The sequence below is a fragment of the Somniosus microcephalus genome, unplaced genomic scaffold, assembly GCF_052327205.1.
Source record: "Somniosus microcephalus isolate GS21.2 unplaced genomic scaffold, FLI_Smic_1.0 unresolved_chr6, whole genome shotgun sequence".
Lineage (NCBI taxonomy): Eukaryota > Metazoa > Chordata > Chondrichthyes > Squaliformes > Somniosidae > Somniosus > Somniosus microcephalus.
In genome coordinates, this window is record NW_028225184.1 from 45,941,531 (window position 1) to 45,960,840 (window position 19,310).

Genomic DNA, 19,310 nt, shown 5'->3' on the forward strand with positions numbered 1-19,310 from the left:
CCAGTCAAACACCCAGTCTGTGATCAGAAACATCCCCGGGACCAGTCAAACATCCAGTCTGTGATCAGGCACACCCCCGGGACCAGTCAAACACCCAGTCTGTGATAAGACACACACCCGGGACCAGTCCAACACCCAGTCTGTGATCAGACACACCCCCGGGACCAGTCAAACACCCAGTCTGTGATAAGACACACACTCGGGACCAGTCCAACACACAGTCTGTGATCAGACACACCCCCGGGACCAGTCAAACACCCTGCCTGTGATCAGACCCACACCCGGGACCAGTCAAACACCCAGAATGAGATGAGACCCACCCCCGCTATCAGTCAAACACCCAGTCTGCGATCAGACACATCCCCGGGGGCAGTCATACAACTGGGTCTGTGATCTGATTCACCTCCGGGACCAGACAAACACCCAGTCTGTGATCAGACCGACCCCCACGACCAGTCAAACACCCAGTTTATGATCAGACACGTCCCCGGGGCCAGTGAAACACCCGGGTCTATGATCAGATCCACCCCGGGACCAGTCAAACATCCAGTCTGTGATCAGACCCACCCCCGGGACCAGTCAAACACACAGTCAGTGATCTGACACACCCCCGGGACCAGTCAAACATGCAATCAGTGATCAGATACACATCCGGGACCAGTCAAACACCCTGTCAGTGATCAGACACACCCCCGGGACCAGTCCAACACACGGGTCTGTGATCAGACACAACCCCGGGACCAGTCACACACCCAGTCTGTGATCAGAACCAGTCCCGGGACCAGTCAAACACCCACTCTGTGATCAGACCCACGCCCGGGACAAGTCAAACACCCAGTCTGTGATCAGACCTACACCCGGGACCAGTCCAACACCCAGTCTGTGATCAGATCCATCACCGGGACCATTCAAACACTCAGTTTTTGATCAGGCACTCCCCCGGGACCAGTCAAACACACAGTCTGTGATCAGACCCACACCCGGCACCAGGCAAACACCCAGTCTCTGATCAGGCACACCCCCGGGTCCAGTCAAACACCAGCCTGTAATCAGACACCCCCCCGGGAACAGTCAAACACCCAGTCTGTGATCAGACCCACCCCCGGGATAAGTCTAACAACCAGTCTGTGTTCGGGTACACCCCCGGGTCCAGTCAAACACCCAGTCAGTGATCGGACACTCCCCCCAGGACCAGTCAAACACCCAGTCTGTGATCAGGCCCACCCCCGGGTCCAGTCAAACACCCAGTCAGTGATCAGACACACCCCCGGGACCAGTCAGACACCCAGTCTGTGATCAGGCACACCCCCGGGACCACTCAAACAACCAGTCTGTGATCAGGCGCACCCCCGGGACCAGTCAAAAAACCAGTCTGTGATCAGACACACCCCCGGGTCCAGTCAAACACCCAGTCTGTGATCTACACACACCCGGGACCAGTCAAGCACCAGTCTGTGATCAGGCACACACCCGGGAACAGTCAAACAACCAGTCTTTGATCAGACCCACCCCCGGGTACAGTCAAACACCCAATCTGTGATCAGACACACCCCTGGGACCACTCAAACACCCAGTCTGTGATCAGACCCACCCCCCGGTTCCAGTCAATCACCCAGACTGTGATCAGACACACCCCCGGGACCAGTCAAACACTCATTCTGTGATCAGGTCCACCCCCGGGACCAGTCAAACACCCAGTCTGTGATGAGACGCACCCCTGGGACCAGTCAAACACCCATCTGTGATCAGACACATCCAGGGACCAGTCACGCTCCCAGCCTATGATCAGATGCACCACCGTGACCAGACAAGCATCCATTCTGTGATCAGGCACAACCCCGGGACCAGTCAAAAACTCAGTCTGTGATGAGTCCCACCCCCGGGACCAGTCAAACACCCAGTCTGTGAATAGACACACTCCCGGGGCCAGTAAAACACCCAGTCTGTGATCAGACACACCCCCGGGACCAGTCAAGCACCATGTCTGTGAACAGACACAACTCCAGGACAAGTCAAACACCCAGTCTGTGATCAGACCCATCCCCGTTACCATTCATACACCCAGTCTATGATCAGCCACACACCCGGGAGCAGTCAAACAACTAGTCTGTGATCAGGCACACCCCCGGGACCAGTCAAACACCAAGTCTGTGATCAGATACATCCCTGGGGCCAGTGAAACAACCGGATCTGTGATCAGATTCTCCCCAGGACCAGTCAAACAACCAGTCTGTGATCAGACCCACCCCCGGGACCAGTCAAAGACCCAGTCTGTGATCAGAACCACCACCGGGACCAGTCAAACACCCTGTCTGTGATCAGACTCACCACCGGGAGCAGTCAAACACCCAGTCAGTGATCAGACCCATCCCCAGGACCAATCAAACCCCTAGTCTGTTATCAGACACCCCCAGGACCAGTCAAACACCCAGTCTGTGAGCAGACCCATCCCCAGGACCAATCAAACCCCTAGTCTGTTATCAGACACCCCCAGGACCAGTCAAACACCCAGTCTGTGATCAGACCAACCACCTGGACCAGTCAAACACCCAGTCTCTGATCAGGCACACACCTGGGTCCAGTCAAACTCCCAGTCTGTGATCAGACACACCCCGGGGACCAGTCCAACACACATTCTGTGATCAGACACACACTCAGGCCCAGTCACACACCCGGGACTGTAATCAGATCCACCCCCGGGATCAGTGAAACACACAGTCTGTGATCAGACACACCCCCGGGACCAGTCAAACACCCAATCTGTGATCAGACACTCACCCGGGACCAGTCAAACACACAGAATGTGATGAGAACCACCTCCGTTACCAGTCGAAGACCAGTCTGTGATCAGCCGCACACCCGGGACCAGTCAAGCACCCAGTCTGTGATCAGACACCACCCCGGGACCAGTCAACACTCGGGTCTGTGATCAGATCCACCTCCGGAACCAGTGAAACACCCAGTCTGTGATCAGACACACCCCCGGTCTTAGGTTCATTAATAAATAGACATTCTTATTATGGACACAGCTAGCCTTTGCTAGTTACTTTATTGCGCATATGTGGACTAGGTACAGTATGTGTAGAGGCTTCCATCTTGACTGTTACCTTGTGGGTAGCCTAGTGCCTCATGGGTAATGTATTCTTAATATCATACAGCTGGGTTGTGTAGTCTTATACATACAGCTATATACAGCTCTACACAGCTCTACGGCTCCACCTAGTGTCCACTATAGAATGACATGTTATTGGTCATTACATCCCCCTTTCTTTGAGGTTTAATAAAATCAATATCAATCTACTTTCAAGAAAACAATAAAGATAATATCAGTAACACTTTTGTTAGTGCTCTATAAACATAAACATTTTCAAAACAGTCAACACATTTTCAAAACATTAAATTTTGCTCAAAGATTAAGTCTATCAGGCTCTTTTACTTCACGTGTGGATCTTCTCAACACGGGTATGTCTGATGTGTCTTCATGCGATTGTTCTGGCGGTGAATGAAAAGATGCAGTTGCGGCATTGTCATCAATCTGGTCTTGAATAGTCTCTTGTGTTTTTAGGAGGGAACGGTGGTTCCTCCTGAGAATCTGTCCTTCCTCAGTTCAAATAGTGTATGACCTTGGTCCTACTTCCTCAAGAACTGTAGTTTTCCTGTTCCATGCATCTGGATCCTCAATCCTGACACATCATCCCTTGTCAATGGTTTTAGAGTTTTGGATGACTTGCCATAGTATGATTACTGTTTCAGCTTTAACAGTTGAAGTCTCTGTCTCAGTTCCTCACTTTGCTGTTCTTTTGCACAGCAGGGTAGCGTGGTGCGCAACTTGCGACCCATTAGTAGTTCAGCAGGTGAAGAACCACAGTCTAAAGGTGAGGCTCGGTAGCTCAGCATGGCGAGATAAGGGTCAGACTTGCTTTCTGTCGCTTTCTTCAGTAGCTGCTTGAGAACTTGAACACCTTTCTCTGCCTTACCATTTGACTGAGCATACAAAGGACTGGATGTGATGTGCTGAAAGTCATAATGTGCTGCAAACTGTTGCCACTCATTACAGTTGTAGCACGGACCATTGTCGCTAATGGCAATCCTGGGAATTCCATGTCTGGCGAAGATGGATTTCACATGCATTATGACACTGCTTGCTGTGGTGCTTGAGAGCAGCGCCATCTCAGGATAGTTAAAATAGTAGTCAATCACTATTAGATAGTCTTTTCCATTTAAATGAAAAAGGTCCATACCAACCTTTTGCCATGCTGCTGTTGGTATGTCAGCTACTATCATTGGTTCCTTTGCTTGTTTGTTTTGGTGTTTCTGACATGTCTCACATTTGCCTATCATGATCTCAATGTCCTTATTTATGCCAGGCCAATAAGCAGTGTCTCTTGCTCTCCTTTTGCATTTTTCAATTCCGAGGTGTCCCTTATGAATCCTTTTGAGCATGTCTTGACGTAGAGCCTGTGGAATGACTATTCTGTTCTGTTTCAGTAATAGTCCACTTGCGGCACTCAATTCTGACCTTATGTGAAAATATTTTGGACAGGAACCTTTTGGCCAACCATGATGAATGTTCTCTATTACTGTTTGTAATATTGTATCTTTTACTGTTTCTTCTGCTATTTGCTTGGATTTTGTGTCTGACACGGGCAGCGCAGCAGTGATCATACTCACATGAACATCCATGTCTTCTTCAGTAGAGCTCACATGACTCATTGTGGGTGCTCGGGATAGTGCATCTGCTAACACTATGTATTTGCTTGGTGTGTAGATCAGTTCAAAGTCATATCTTTGCAGCTTCGTCATGAGTCGTTGAATTCTTGGAGACATCTCATTTAGGTTTTTTTTTTATGATGGCAACCAGAGGTCTGTGGTCTGTCTCAACTGTGAAAGTGGGACGTCCATATATGTAGCCATGAAACTTTTCTAGTCCAACTACCAAGCCTAGACATTCCTTTTCAATCTGGGCGTATCGACACTCAGTATCAGCCATAGACCTGGAGGCATAGGCAACAGGCTTCCAATCTTCACCCTCCACTTGTAGCAAGACCACACCTCGGCCATATTTTGATGCATCCGTTGACACTTTGATTCTTTTTGTTGGGTCAAAGAAGGTGAGTACAGGTGTGGTTGCCAGCACTGTTTTGAAGTTTATCCACTCTTGTTCATGTCTATCTGTCCATGCGAACTCATTTGTTTTATGGAGCAGGTCTCGCAGACAGGCTGTCTTGGCTGACAAGTTAGGAATGAACTTTCCAATGAAGTTTATCATCCCCATGATGCGTAGCACTCCTTTTTTGTCAGTGGGTCGGGGCATTTTGAGTATGGCGTTTACTTTTTCCATATCTGGCTCTATTGTTTTACCAGATAGATTGTCTCCTCGGAAAGTGACTTCCTGGACGCCAAACTGACACTTGGCTTTGTTGAGCTTCAGTCCATTCCGGCGTATGCTCTGTAGCACTTTAGACAGTCTCTCATTGTGTTGTTTCAGTGTGGAGCCCTAAATGATGATGTCATCAACATAGACCCGAACTCCTTCCAGACCTTCAATTATGTGTTCCATCGCTCTATGAAAGATTTCAGATGCAGATATTATCCCGAAAGGTATTCTGAGGAAATAATACCTGCCAAATGGTGTGCTGAAGGTACAGTATTTGGTACTCTCTTCATCCAATTTTAGTTGCTAAAATCCTTGTGAGGAATCTAGCTTTGTAAAGTGTCTGGCACCTGACATTTCACTGGTGATTTCTTCTCGCTTGGGAATCTGGTAGTGTTCACGTTTTATGTTTGCATTAAATCCTTTGGATCCATGCATATTCTTAGATCATTGTTCTTTTTCTTTACACATACCATGGAGTTAACCCAGTCTGTTGGCTCTTCGACTTTCCTGAAAACTCCTAGTGTGGTCATTCTGTCCAGTTCATTCTTGAGCCGGTCACGCAGGGGTGCTGGAACTCTTCGTGGTGCATGTACCACTGGCTGAGCATCGTGCTTTAGCTGGATCTTGTTAGTGAATGGTAGAACTCCAAATCATGTGAACACATCCTGGAAATTATTCACTACAGAATCCACCGAGCCATCTGGTCTGCTTATGGCCCAGTTTAAACGGTAGACTCTTTTGACCAGTTCTAACTCCTCGCAAGCTTTGTCACCCAGTAGTGAATCAAGCCTTTCAGCCACAACAGAAAACATGAGATGATGCACTTTGTATTTGACTGTCACTTTAAGCCTGCATACACCTAAGCTATCTATTTTCTGTCCATTACAGTCATTCAGTAGTACTGACTTTTTCTGTATTTTGGGCTTTTCTTTCATATTGTTAATGTCACTCATACTGATTAAGTTTGCTTTTGCCCCAGTGTCTAGTTTCAAGGTAACTAATGCTTCATTTACCTGCAGTGGGATCATCCATTTGTCCTCTTTTACTGCATTAACTTTATGTTCAGCATTGTCCATTTCTGAGGGCTGCACATTTTCTGTATCCTTTTTGATATTGTCACATGACACCATTCCTACAAAAAATGTCTCACTTAAATCAGTGTCCTCAATTACATTAACTCGTTGCCCTTTCTTAGTTTGTACTTTTGAAAAGCATTGTTTGGCAAAGTGATTTTTCCATTACACTTTGTGCACATTATTCCAAACGCTGGGCATTATCTTAACTGGTGTTTGTAACCACAGCGTTTACAAATAAAAATGTCATCCTCTGATTGCTTTTCATTTCTGTTCTGCCCATGTTTCTTCCCCTTATAGGACACTGCACCGACAGCAGTATTATCACTCATTACAATTGCATCATTATTGATTTCACTGAAATTCTTCACGTGCTTTCGAGCTAGCTCGCTGGCTTGGCATATTTTCACCGCATTTTCCAAATTTAGTTCGGTTTCTCTCAACAGATATTCCCTGAATTTTTTATCATGAATACCAAACACAATCTGGTCACGAATCATGGATGCTTTGAGCTCAGAGAAATTACATGTCTGTGCTTTCAGTTTCAGATCAGTTATAAAGCTATCAAAAGTCTCATTTTGCTGCTGTTTCCGAGAATGGAAGATGTATCTTTCATAGGTCTCATTCTTTTGGGAGAGCAATGTGCATCAAATTTTTTTAGCAATCTTCTAATTTTTCTCTGTTCTCCTCTGTATTAAATACCTCTATCACCTGTGGGCTTGCAACCATAAGCAGCAACGCTATCTTCCTTGCGTCTGGCTTCGTACCGAATCCGATGGCTGCAATGTAGAGTTCGAATTGTTGTTTAAGGGTCTGCCAATTGCAGTCGATGTTTCCTGTGAGTTTCAAACGCTCTGGTGGCTTCAAATTCTCCATGTCGCTTTTCACAATTTTCAGCAGATGTTCACCACCCTGGTACTATCTTATGTTCATTAATAAAAAGACATTCTTATTATGAACACAGCTAGCTTTTGCTAGTTACTTTATTGAGCACACGTGGACTGGTACAGTATCTGTAGAGGCTTCCATCTTGACTGTTGCCTTGTGGGTAGCATAGTGCCTCATGGGTAATGTAGTCTTAATATCATACAGCTGGGTAGTGTAGTCTTACACATACAGCTATATACATCTCTACACAGCTCTACGGCTCAACCTAGTGTCCACTATAGAATGACATGTTATTGATCATTACACCCGGGACCAGACAAACACCCAGTCTGTGATCAGGCCCACCCCAGGGACGAGTCAAACACACAGTCTGTGAACAGACACACACCAGGTACCAGTCAAGCACCCAGTCTGTGATCAGACACCCCCCCGGGACCAGTCAAACACCCAGTCTGTGATCAGACACCCCCCGGGACCAGTCAAACACCCAGTCTGTGATCAGACCCCTCCCCGGGACCAGTCAAATACCCAGTCCATGATCAGACACACCCCCGGGACAAGTCAAACATCTATTCTATGATCAGACCGACCACCGGGACAAGTCAAACAACCAGACAGTGATCAGAAACACCCCTGGGAAGAGTCCAACAGCCAGTCTGTGATCAGACACGTCCCCGGGGCCAGTGAAACAACCGTGTCTGTGATTAGATCCACCCTGGGACCAGTCAAACACCCAGTCTGTGATCAGACCCACCCCCAGGACCAGTCAAACACCCAGTCTGTGATCAGACCAACCACCTGGACCAGTCAAACACCCAGTCTCTGATCAGGCACACACCTGGGTCCAGTCAAACTCCCAGTCTGTGATCAGACACACCCCGGGGACCAGTCCAACACACATTCTGTGATCAGACACACACTCAGGCCCAGTCACACACCCGGGACTGTAATCAGATCCACCCCCGGGACCAGTGAAACACCCAGCCTGTGATCAGATCCACCACCGTGACAAGTGAAACACCCAGTCTGTGATCAGGCACACCCCCCGGGACCAGTTAAACACCCAGTCTGTGATCAGACCCACACCCGGGACCAGTCAAACTACCAGAATGTGACGAGACCCACCCCCGGTATCAGTCGAGCACCTAGTCTGTGATCAGAATCACCCCCGGGACCAGTCAAACACCCAGACTGTGATCAGACACACCCCCGGGACCTGTCAAACACACAGTCTGTGAACAGACACAGCCCCGGGACCAGTCAAACACCCAGTCTGCGATAAGGCGCAACACCGTGACCAGTCAAACACCCAGTCTGTGATCAGTCCCACCCCCGGGACCTGTCAAACACACAGTCTGTGAACAGACACACCCCCTGGACCAGTCAAACACCCAGTCTGTGATCAGACACACCCCCGGGAGCAGTAAAACACCTAGTTTGTGATCAGGCAACCCCCGGGACCAGTCAAACACCCAGTCTGTGATCAGACACACCCCCGGGAGCAGTCAAACACCTAGTCTGTGATCAGGCACACCTCCAGGACCAGTCAAACACCCAGTCTGTGATCAGACCGATCCCCAGGACCAGTCAAACGCAAAGAATGTGATGAGAACCACCCCCAGTGCAAGTCGAACACTCAGTCTGTGATCAGACGCACCCCCGGGACCAGCCAAACACCCAGTCTGTGATCAGACACACCCCAGGTACCAGTCAAACACCCAGTCTGTGATCAGACAGACCCCCATGACCAGTCAAACACCCAGTCTGTGATAAGACACAACCCCGGGACCTGTCAAACACCCAGTCTGTGATCAGACCCACCCCAGCGACCAGTCAAACCACCAGTCTGTGATTAGACCCAGCCCCGGGACCAGTCAAAAACCCATCCTGTGATCAGACACAACCCCGGGGCTAGTGAAACACCCGGGTCTGTGATCAGAATCTCCCCAGGACCAGTCAAACACCCAGTCTGTGATCAGACCGACCACCAGGACCCGTCACACACCCAGCCTGTGAAGAGACCCACCACCGGGACCAGACAAACACCTAGTCTGTGCTCAGACACACCCCCGGGACCAGTCCAACACCCATTCTGTGATCAGTCACACAACCGGGACCAGTCAAACAACTGGGTCTGTGATCAGATCCACCCCCGTGACCAGTCAAACACTCAGTCTGTGATCAGACACTCCCCCGGGCCCAGTCACACAAACAGTCTGTGATCATACCCACACCCGGGACCAGTCAGACACCCATTCTGTGATCAGACACGCTCCCGGGACCAGTCAAACACTCAATCTCTGATCAGACACACCCCCGGGACCAGTCAAACACCCAATCTCTGAACAGACACAACCCTGGGACCAGTCAAACACCCAGTCTGCGATCAGACCCATCCCCGGGACCAGTCAAACAGCCAGTCTGTGATCAGGCACACCACCGGGACCAGTCAAACACCCAGTCTGTGAACAGGCACACCCCCAGGACCAGTCAAACACACAGTCTGTGATCAGACACACCGCCGGGACCAGTCCAACACCCAGCCTGTGATCAGACACACACCCAGGACCAGTCAAACACTCGGGTCTGTGATCAGATCCACCCCCGGGACCAGTCAAACACCTAGTCTGTGATCAGACACAGCCCCGGGACCAGTCCAACACCCATTCTGTGATCAGTCACACAACCGGGACCAGTCAAACACCTGGGTCTGTGATCAGATCCACCCCCGGGACCAGTCAAACACCGAGTCTGTGATCAGACACTCCCCCGGGCCCAGTCACACACACAGTCTGAGATCATACCCACACCCAGGACCAGTCAAACACCCATTCTGTGATCAGACACACCCCCGGGACCAGTCAAACACTCAATCTGTGATCAGACACACCCCTGGGACCAGTCAAACTCCCAGTCTGTGATCAGACACCACCCCGGGACCAGTCAAACACCCAGTCAGTGATCAGACACACCCCCCTGACCAGTCAAGCATCAAGTCTGTGAACAGACACACCCCCGGGACCAGTCAAACACCCAGTCTGTGATCAGACACACCCCCGGGACCAGTCCAACACCCATTCTGTGATCAGGCACATAACCGGGGCCAGTCAAACATCCGGGTCTGTGATCAGATCCACCCCGAGGACCAGTGAAATACGCAGTGTGTGATCAGACACCCACCCGGGACCAGTCAAACACCCAGTCTGTGATCAGACCCACACCCGGGACCATTCAAACACCGAGAATGTGATGAGAACCACTCCCGTTACCAGTCGAACACCCATTCCATGATCAGACGCACCCCCGGGACAAGTCAAACACCCAGTCCGTGATCAGACACTCCCCCGGGACCAGTCAAACTCCCAGTCTGTGAACAGACCCACACCAGGTACCATTCAAACAAACAGTCTTTCATCAGCCGCACACCCGGGACCAGTCAAACACACAGTCTGTGATCAGGCACATCCCCAGGACCAGTCAAACACACAGTCTGTGATCAGGCACACCCCCGGGACCAGTCAAACACCCAGACTGTATTCGGACACACCCCCGGGACCAGTCCAACACCCAGCCTGTGATCAGACCCACCCCCGTGACCAGTGAAACACCCAGTCTGTGATCAGACACACCCCCCGGGACCAGTTAAATACCCAGTCTGTGATCAGACCCACACCCGGGACCAGTCAAACTACCAGAATGTCACGAGACCCACCCCCGGTATCAGTCGAACACCTAGCCTGTGATCAGAATCACCCCCGGGACCAGTCAAACACCCAGACTGTGATCAGACACACCCCCGGGTCCTGTCAAACACACAGTCTGTGAACAGACACACCACCGGGACCAGTCAAAAACCCAGTCTGTGATAAGGCACAAAACCGGGACCAGTCAAACACCCAGTCTGAGATCAGACACACCCCCGGGACCAGTCAAACACCCAGTCTGTGATCAGTCCCACCCCCGGGACCTTTCAAACACACAGTCTGTGAACAGACACACCCCCCGGACAGGTCAAACACCCAGTCTGTGATCAGACACACCCCCGGGAGCAGTCAAACACCGAGTCTGTGATCAGGCACACCCCCGGGACCAGTCAAACACCCAGTCTGTGATCAGACACACCCCCGGGATCAGTCAAACACCTAGTCTGTGATCAGGCACACCTCCAGGACCAGTCAAACACCCATCTGTGATCAGACCGACCCCCAGGACCAGTCAAACGCAAAGAATGTGACGCGAACCAACCCCAGTGCAAGTCGAACACTCAGTCTGTGATCCGACGCACCCCCGGGACCAGCCAAACACCCAGTCTGTGATCAGGCACCCCCCCAGGACCAGTCAAACTCACAGTCTGTGATCAGATGCACCACCATGACCAGTCAAACACCAGTCTGTGAACAGACACACCCCAGGGACCAGTCAAAAACCCAGTCTGTGATGAGACACATTCCCAGGACCAGTCAAACACAGTCTGTGATCAGACCCACCCCAGCGATCAGTCAAACCACCAGTCTGTGATTAGACACACCCCCGGGATTAGTCAAAAACCCAGTCTGTGATCAGACACATCCCTGGGGCTAGTGAAACACACGGGGCTGTGATCAGAATCTCCCCAAGACCAGTCAAACACCCAGTCTGTGATCAGGCACACCCCCAGGACCCGTCACACACCCTGCCTGTGAAGAGACCCACCACCGGGACCAGTCAAACACCTAGTCAGTGATCAGACACACCCCCGGGACCAGTCCAACAACCATTCTGTGATCAGTCACACAACCGGGACCAGTCAAACACCTGGGTCTGTGATCAGATCCACTCCCGGGACCAGTCAAACACCCAGTCTGTGTTCAGACACTCCCCCGGGCCCAGCCACACACACAGTCTGTGATCATACCCACACCCGGGACCAGTCAAACACCCATTCTGTGATCAGACACGCTCCCGGGACCAGTCAAACACTCAATCTGTGATCAGACACACCCCCGGGACCAGTCAAACACCCTGTCTCTGAACAGACACAACCTGGGACCAGTCAAACACCCAGTCTGTGATCAGACCCATCCCCGGGATCAGTCAAACAGCCAGTCTGTGATCAGGCACACCCCCGGGACCAGTCAAACACCCAGTCTGTGATCAGGCACACCCCCAGGACCAGTCAAACACACAGTCTGTGATCAGACACACCTCCGGGACCAGTCCAACACCCAGCCTGTGATCAGACACACACCCAGGACCAGTCAAACACCCGGGTCTGTTATCAAATCCACCCCCGGGACCAGTCACACACCTAGTCTGTGATCAGACACACCCCCGGGACCAGTCCAACACCCATTCTGTGATCAGTCACACAACCGGGACCAGTCAAACACCTGGGTCTGTGATCAGATCCAACCCCGGGACCAGTCAAACACCCAGTCTGTGATCAGACACTCCCCCGGGCCCAGTCACACACACAGTCTGTGATCATACCCGCACCCGGGACCAGTCAAACACCCATTCTGTGATCAGACACGCCCCCGGGACCAATCAAACACTCAATCTGTGATCAGACATACCCCCGGTACCAGTCAAACACCCAGTCTCTGAACAGACACAACCCTGGGACCAGTCAAACACCCAGTCTGTGATCAGACCCATCCCCGGGACCAGTCAAACAGCCAGTCTGTGATCAGGCTCTCCCCCGGGACCAGTCAAACACCTAGTCTGTGATCAGGCACACCCCCAGGACCCGTCAAACACACAGTCTGTGATCAGACACACACCCAGGACCAGTCAAACACCCGGGTCTGTTATCAAATCCACCCCCGGGACCAGTCACACACCTAGTCTGTGATCAGACACACCCCCGGGACCAGTCCAACACCCATTCTGTGATCAGTCACACAACCGGGACCAGTCAAACACCTGGGTCTGTGATCAGATCCAACCCCGGGACCAGTCAAACACCCAGTCTGTGATCGGACACTCCCCCGGGCCCAGTCACACACACAGTCTGTGATCATACCCGCACCCGGGACCAGTCAAACACCCATTCTGTGATCAGACACGCCCCCGGGACCAATCAAACACTCAATCTGTGATCAGACATACCCCCGGTACCAGTCAAACACCCAGTCTCTGAACAGACACAACCCTGGGACCAGTCAAACACCCAGTCTGTGATCAGACCCATCCCCGGGACCAGTCAAACAGCCAGTCTGTGATCAGGTGCTCCCCCGGGACCAGTCAAACACCTAGTCTGTGATCAGGCACACCGCCAGGACCCGTCAAACACACAGTCTGTGATCAGACACACACCCGGGACCAGTTAAACACCCAGTCTGTGATCAGACACAGCCCTGGGACCAGTCAAACTCCCAGAATGTGATGAGACACACCCCCGGTATCAGTCGAACACCCAGTCTGTGATCAGAATCACCCCCGTGACCAGTCAAACACCCAGTCTGTGATCAGACACACCCCCGGGACCAGTCAAACACCCAGTCTGTGATCAGTCCCACCCCCGGGACCCGTCAAACACACAGTCTGTGAACAGGCACACCCCCGGGACCTGTTAAACAACCAGTCTTTGATCAGTCCCACCCCTGGGACCTGTCAAACAACCAGTCTGTGATCAGTCCCACCCCCGGGTCCTGTCAAACAACAAGTCTGTGATCAGACACACCCCCGGGACCAGTCAAACACCCAGTCTGAGATCAGTCCCACCCCCGGGATCTGTCAAACACCCAGTCTGTGATCAGACACACCCCCGGGACCAGTCCAACTCCCATTCTGTGATCAGATGCACCCCCGGGACCAGTCCAACACCCATTCTGTGATCAGGCACACAGCCGGGGCCAGTCAAACATCCGGGTCTGTGATCAGATCCACCCCCAGGACCAGTGAAAAACGCAGTGTGTGATCAGACACCCACCCGGGATCTGTCAAACACCCAGTCTGTGATCAGACCCACACCCGGGACCAGTCAAACGCCCAGAATGTGATGAGAACCATTGTGGCGACACACCACCACTGGACATAATCCGCTCACGGCGGCACAGACAGTCTAAGCAGAAGCCCACAGCCGGGGGCCCTTTCCTCCAGCAACTTGTTTCCCGCAGGGACAGGCTGCCGGGAGCACTTCCTGTCTGGGAAGTATTTAAGTGGATGCGCGGGCTTTTCTAGTTTCTGTTTTTCATGTGGTTGGAATAAAGCAGTGTCTGCCGTCCGTTTGAGATCCTGCTGACTACGCCAGATATGACCATGAATCTAGGTTTATTAACATTTCTGGAATGAGAACTCTGGTCTCGACTCCCACGTTTGCCGTGGTGTCTCAACACTGGTGACCCCGACGCTCAGGACGAATCCTAAGCTCGCATGGTGGATACAAACAGAGTCACGGTTAAATTACCAGACTTTTGGGAGAACCTCACCGAAGCCTACCTCGTCGCCTCGCTCACCTACGCTACAGTCCCCAAGGTTTGGGCAGCGCTGCAGAATCCAACAACGGAGGGCAAGTACGAACATCTGAAGGCTGCGCTACTTAAAAAATTTCAAACGCCCTCTTACCAGCGCCACTGCCAACTCCTGGACCTCCCCGGCCTTGGTGACGCTTCACCATCAGACCTGCTTTCCCACATGCTGTCCCTCTCAGACGACAAAAACCCCGGCGCCCTTTTTCGCACGCTTTTCATTCGGCAGCTCCACGCGAGCATCCGCCCGCTCATTGTGGAGTCTGACTCCACGGACCTGAATGATATAGCCGAAAAGGCCGACCGGCTGCTCTCTGCACAGGCCGCTCACGACGTCGCGCCCGACCTCACGGCAACGACCACACGGTCTTCCCGGGCCGCTAGGCCCGACCGCCCTACCACTCCGGGTCACTGCTACTACCACACCCGTTTTGGCGCTAGGGCTCAACGCTGCATGCCACCGTGTAGCTTCATACACCCCCGCACCGGCCCCCGTGATGGCCGCAGGGCAGAAGGAGCCCCTACTGTACGTCACTGACGACAGAACCAACCGCCGATTTCTGTGCGACACAGGGGCCCAGCACAGCATCACCCCCGCCTCTGCCCTCGAGATCCAACGCGGCACACGGGGTATCACACTGGCTGCAGCCAACGGCTCTGAAATCCGCACATATGGCACCCGCATGGTCACGCTCGACCTCGCGGGCCGCCGCTACCGCTGGGAGTTCCTCACAGCCAAGGTCCTCTGCCCACTCATCGGCGCCGACTTCCTACGCGCCCATGGCCTCCTTGTCAACATTCCGAGGCACCGCCTCGTCGACATCAACACTATGGCCCCCATCCCCGGCACCTTTACCCCAGCCCGTTCGGCCGGCCTGACGACCTACTGCCTCGCCAGAGCCACGGACGACTACTCGGCACTCGTAGCTGAGTTTCCCGCCATCACTAACCCGACCTTTTCGGCCAAAGCCGCCAAGCACGGTGTGGAACACTATATCCCCACCACCAGCCCCCCAGTTTCTGCCCACGCCCGCAGACTCAACGGGGCCAAGCTGGTAATCGCGCGGGCCGAGTTCACCACCATGGAACAACTCGGCATCATCCGCCGCTCCAGCAGCCCTTGGGCCTCGCCCCTCCACATCGCCCCCAAGCCCGGCGGAGGCTGGCGCCCTTGCGGGGACTACCGCCACCTCAATGACGCCACCACCCCCGATCGATACGCGGTGCCACACATCCAGGAATTCTCGGCCCGACTGGCCAGACGAACCATCTTTTCCAAAGTCGACCTGGTGCGCGGTTACCACCAAGTCCCCGTACACCCCACGGACATTCCCAAAACGGCCGTCATCACCCCATTCGGCCTGTTCGAGTTCCTGAGGATGCCCTTCGGCCTCAAGAATGCAGCACAGGCTTTCCAGCGCCTTATGGACTCAGTCCTCCGGGACCTGAACTTTCTATTCGTCTATCTAGACGACATTCTCGTGGCCAGCTCCTCCAAACAGGAACACCTCGAACACCTTCGCATCCTGTTCGGGCGCCTAGCCCAACACGGGCTCATCCTCAGCCCGGCAAAGTGCCAATTCGGCCTACCCGAGATCGATTTTTTCGGTCACCACATCACCCCTGCTGGGGCCGTCCCCCTGCCGAACAAGGTGCAGGCCGTCCAGCAATTCGCCCGCCCCACAACTATCAAGGGCCTCCAGGAGTTCCTCGGGATGGTGAACTTCTACAACAGGTTCATCCCCAGAGCCGCAGCCCTCATGAAGCCCCTATACGACTGCCTCCGAGGAAAATCCGGCAAGATGGACGTAGCCTGGACCACTGACACGGCAGCCGCCTTCGATGCAACCAAAAACGCGCTCGCCGACGCCACTTTGCTCGCGCACCCGAGGGCCGATGCCCGGGTCGCGCCCACCACCGACGCCTCCGACCACACGGTCGGGGCCGTGTTCGAGCAGTGGGTCAATGGCGCATGGCAGTCACTTGCCTTCTACAGCCGCCAACTGCACCCCCCGGAGGTCAAATACTCCACTATCGACCGCGAGCTTCTCGCACTCCACCTGTCGGTCCGCCATTTCAGGTTCCTCCTGGAAGGCCACCCCTTCACCGCGTATGTGGACCACAAGCCACTCACATATGCGATGGCCAAGCACACCGAACCCTGGTCCGCTAGGCAGCAACGCCAGCTCGCGGCCGTCTCCGTGTTTACTACGGACATTCAGCACGTCTCCGGTAGAGACAACGTGGTCGCCGACTGCATTTCCCATCCCACCGTCTGTGTGAATCACCTCGCGGTCGACTACACACAACTAGCAGCGGCCCAGCTCACGGACCCAGACCTCCTCTCGGCGGCTACCAGCCTGCCAGGGCTACGCCTAGCCAAGGTCGCGCACGGGCCCGAAGCCACGGCAGTCACGTGCGACGTCTCACTCGGCCAACCCAGGCCAGTCATCCCTGAGACCTGGCGCCGCCGCGTTTTCGACGCGCTCCACGGGCTCTCTCACCCGGGTTCCCGTGCATCCGTCAAACTCCTCTCCAAGCGCTTCGTCTGGCGTGGCCTCAGCAGAGATGTTCGGACTTGGGCCACCTCCTGCCTCGCCTGCCAACGGGCTAAGGTACAGCTGCACACCAAAGCACCCCTGGGAGACTTCGAGGTACCCAGCCGCCGCTTCGAACAGGCACACGTCGACATCGTCGGTCCCCTGCCGCCATCGCAAGGCCAAACTTATCTCCTCACGATGGTCGACTGCTACACACGCTGGCCTGAGGCAGTGCCGCTGACCTCCACCACCACAGCCGACATCGCCAGGGCGTTCGTTAACACCTGGGTTGCGAGGTTCGGCATACCGGCCGACATAACCTCCGACAGAGGCGCCCAGTTCACCTCCGAACTCTGGACGGCCACAGCATGCAACCTCGGGGTGACGCTCCACCGCACCACGGCGTACCACCCGCAGGCCAACGGACTTTGTGAACGCTTCCACAGGTCACTCAAGGCCTCACTCCACGCCGGCCTGCAGGACAGTACCTGGACTGACCGCCTACCGTGGGTGCTACTCGGCCTATGCACCGCGGTCAAGGAAGACCTCCAGTCCTCGGCAGCGGAGTTAGTCTACGGACAACCGCTGCGCGTCCCAGGCGAATTCCTTCCGGAGCCTACCAAGCTTTGGTCGGCCGAACAGCAGCGGCTCGAATCTTTCTCTTCCGCTCAGCAGTTTGCCCCATTTCCGGTCAACCGACATGGCGAACTCGCACCTCACGTCCCGCCAAATTTACAGCAGGTGCGCTTCGTCTTCGTGCGACACGACGCGCACCGCGGGCCCCTGTGACCCCCGTACGACGGTCCGTACGAGGTACTACAAACCGGGGACAAGGTCTTCAAGCTGCGACTCGGCGACAGGGTCGAGACAGTCTCCATCGACCGGCTCAAACCAGCACACACAGAACCAGGGGAACAGGTCCCCGTGGCCCAGCCTCCAACTCGAGGCCGTCCCCCCGGCAAGCCAGCACAGCCGGCGGCAAACCGCCCGACCCAACCAACCAGACCGGCGACCACTCAGAGCCGCTGCGGCAGAACCATTAGACCACCGTCACGACTCGTCCACTCCTCCTAAGCGGATTCTGGGGGCAGCTCTGTGGCGACACGCCACCACTGGACATAATCCGCTCACGGCGGCACAGACAGTCTAAGCAGAAGCCCCCAGCCGGGGGCCCTTTCCTCCAGCAGCTTGTTTCCCGCAGGGACAGGCTGCCAGGAGCACTTCCTGTCTGGGAAGTATTTAAGTGGATGCGCGGGCTTTTCTAGTTCCTGTTTGTCATGTGGTTGTAATAAAGCAATTGTGTTTTCAATAGCTCTGGTCTCGACTCCCACGTTTGCCGCGGTATCTCAACAATATCTTATTTAACATCTAATGTATAGTACTCAGTTCTTTGTACAAAATATACTTTTTCTTTGTTTACAGTTTCACAAATTTGTTCAGGTGAAGCTTCAAAGCAGCAAACTCGCTTCTCGAGGAATTATTTGAATGAGTGTTTAGCTAGCTGGATAACTAGAGAGGAGTACATCTAGCGAGGCCAGTACAGGATAAGTTATCACGGCCCAGGCATTTTTCACACTGGCAATGCGTTGATTGATGTCCGTGCTGTGATAAGCTAAGTTTGTTAGGGAGATGCAGTCGGCAAGAAAATACATGGAAGACGGATAATAACCGTCACTGTTCTGACACTGTGAGCTGCAGTTAAATGTGGGCATGTAAACATTTAAAGTGTTTAGTTCCAAAAAGCATTTCCTGCTGACATTGACACAGCAGGCATTTTACAGAAAGCAAGGAAATTCATTTTGTATCTCTCTACCGAATCATGCGCTGCTGACTGTTGAGGCAGCAATGTGGAGAGTTGAAAGGTTGATCAGGAGCAAGCATTGTTTCGCGCGGGTGCTCTGATTGGTGGCATTTCAAACAGCCCCAAAATGCACTGTTCCCTGACCGGGAATTGAAGCCGGGCTGTGGGGGATTAAAGCGC